This window comes from Cervus elaphus, chromosome 25, assembly GCF_910594005.1.
Source record: "Cervus elaphus chromosome 25, mCerEla1.1, whole genome shotgun sequence".
Taxonomy (NCBI): domain Eukaryota; kingdom Metazoa; phylum Chordata; class Mammalia; order Artiodactyla; family Cervidae; genus Cervus; species Cervus elaphus.
This window is the reverse complement of record NC_057839.1, coordinates 18,761,479-18,764,526: the sequence shown is the minus strand read 5'-3', so window position 1 is coordinate 18,764,526 and position 3,048 is coordinate 18,761,479. Positions and strand designations below refer to the sequence as shown.

At 36.1% G+C, this 3,048-nt stretch overlaps 1 non-coding gene across 1 annotated transcript; it reads right to left on the bottom strand.

Moving 5' to 3' along the window:
• Nucleotides 1–286: 286 nt before the first annotated feature.
• TRNAC-GCA lies at nt 287–359 on the bottom strand. Its single transcript has one exon. It is a non-coding gene; the product is annotated as a tRNA-Cys (tRNA).
• Between the last annotated feature and the right edge of the window lie 2,689 nt (nt 360–3,048).

The following is a 3,048-nucleotide window of genomic DNA, read 5'->3' as shown; positions in this document are numbered from 1 at the left end:
CATGGACAGAGGACCCTGATAGGCTACAGTCCATGGGGTCACAAAGAGTCGGATACAACTGATCGACTTCACTTCACTATAGGGTATCAGAATAGGTTCTCACAAGCCCTTATCAAAAATAAATGACCTCCTTTGTCTTTTTTCCCACACACACACAAAACTTAAGTCACTTAGTCATGTCTGACTCTTTGCAAATCCATGGACTGTAACCTATTAGGCTTCTCTGTCCATGGGATTTTCCAGGCAAGAATACTGGAGTGGGTTGCCATTTCCTTCTCCATGGGATCTTCCTGACCCAGGGCTTGAACCTGGGTCTCCTGCTTTGCAGGCAGACACTTTACCATCTAAGCCACCAGGGAAATAGTCTTTTTTCTCCCATAACACACATATTATCTATGAGAGGCATTATGGCTTATGGTTAAAAACACAGACTCTACAGTGCAGACTGCCTCAGTCTCAATCCCAGCATCACATTTACCAGCTGTTGATGTTGGGCAAGTGACTTGCTGTGGTCATTTTCTCTGATTGCTGAACCAATATAGAATACCTGCTTGATAATTCCCTACTGAGAGTAGGCTGATCTTGGAGTAAAATATTCTCTGATCTATTGTCCCTTCAAATCACTGCACATTTTTGTCACTTTCATCACACTTTAACCAACAGGTTGCTTTTAACTCTGTTTACTCCTTCTTATTAAAGAAAACCTCTTTTTGTCTAATCCTTGAGACTCAGAAATCTCATAATCAGAGTGTTCTTTCTACTGCAAAAGCCCCTTCCCTGTATTGTAATCATTTTTTTCTCTCTTAAAACAATCTCCTTGAATGAAGTCCCTCCTTATCTATACCTGATTTTTTTTTTAATTTGGCAAGTCATTGCTCAAATAATTCATGTTCTGCCTAAAACACAAACAAACTAAAAAACAAACACTACCATTGATTGAATCTAGATCAAAATAAAGAAGCCCAGTGAGCATAACTATAAAATAAAATTAAAATGTAAATTGTCATTCGACTTTTGCAAGTTCACTTTGATTGTTATAAACCATTCTTTTGTGTTTTGGAAACAAATGTTTCTTTAAGGAGGGATAAATGGCTAAGTACCTTTTTTGGACTTTGAAAATCCAAACTGAAAGATTTCTTCTAGCTGTCATCTTCCTTCAGCTGGTTGAACACTCAAGTAATGGATAAATTCCATTTTACACATCAAAATAAAATAACTGATTTGGTGTCCAAGAAATTTATTTTTTTTTTTAACATTTAAAGATGTAAGTAAGTACTTTGCTACAGAAAAGCCATTAACCTCACTTCTTACAGAAAAGAGGCAATGTGTGTTCAATACCAAAGCAAGCATGGATAATGAAGAATTTTAGAGCAGTGCTTCTCAAATTTTAACATGCACCCTGATCAACTGGAGGACTTGTGAAAACATAGATTGCTGAGCTTTACCTCAAAATTTCTCATTCAGTAGGTTTTGTGGGGCCTGACGGTTTATACTTCTAACAAGTTTCCAGGACTCCCAGTTTTGCTGGTGAGGCTTCCATCCTACTGATTAGAGCATTTCTTCTTTTATTGATTCATTCAACAAATATTTATTGAGTACCTACTGTGTGTTAGTATGGTTCTAGGTGGTAGGGATGCTGCATGGAAAAAAACAGACCTACCTGTACCCACAAAGATAAAGTGAGGAAGACAAACAGCAACCTAAGTAAGTAAAATATATGGAATGTTGGTTTGAAGAGTTAAAGAGGAAAAGAATACATGTGGTGATGAAGATAATTGTGTTGCAGTGAGTGTAAGGTTACATTTTGATAGGTTCAACAGAGAAACTATCCTTGATAAGATGCTTCTGATTAAAACCTAAAAGATTTTCAATAAATAGATCTGGAACAACTAAGCATCTACATGCAACTAAATGAATCAAGGCATAAACCTTACAGGCTTCATAAAATCTAAATATAAATAAATAACTACAAAACTCTTAATAGATAGGATAAAATCTAGATGATCTCGGGTTTGGGTTATGACTTTTTTGACACAATACCACAGACACAATCACCTACACAAAGCATGGATAAGCTAGACTTCACTAAAATTAAAAACTTGTGCTCAGTGAAAGACAGTGTCAAGAGAGTAGGAAGACAAGCCACAGGCCAGGGGAAGTACTTGCAAAAGGCATATCTGATAAAGAACTGTTATCCAAAATTTACAAAGAATTCTTAAAACTCACCAATAAGAAAACAAATACCAATTTAAAAAAAACAAAAAGGGTCAAAGAACTTAATGGACACTTTACCAAAGAAGATATACAAATGGTATATTAGCATATGAAAAGATGCTCCCATCATATGTCATCAGGTAAATGCAAATTAAAACAATGAGAAATCTCTACACACCAGTTAGAGTGGTAAAAATTCAAAACCCAGAATGCTGACAAACCAAATGTTGGTGAGAATATGAAGCAACTGGAACTCTCTTTGTCGCCGGTGGGAATTCAAAGTGGTACAGCCATTTTAGCAGACAGTTTGGTTGTTTCTACAAAACTAAAGGTATTCTTACCACATGATCTAGCAGTTGCACACCATGGTACTTACCTAAAGGAGCTGAAAACTTGGTCTACACAGAAACCTACACAAATGGGTTTACAGAAGCTTTATTCATAACTGCCAAAACTTTAAGTAACCAAGATGTTCTTGCATAGGTGAGTGGATAAATGCAGATAATATTATTCAGTGCTAAAAAGAGATGAGTTATCAAGGCATAAAAACACAAAGAGGAACCTCAAATGCTTATTACTAAGAGGAAGAAGCCAGTCTAAAGGGGAGGAGAGATGAAAAGATGGAGCACAGAGGATTTTAGGACAGTGAGACTACTCTATAAGATATGATGATATATGAATGACTAGACATATGTCATTACACATTCATCCAAACTCACAGAATGTACAATGCTAAGAGTTAAACCTAAAATAAACTATGGGATTTGTCTGATTATGATATGTCAATTTAGGTTTATCAGTTGTATGAGATGTACCACTCTGGTGAGGGACACT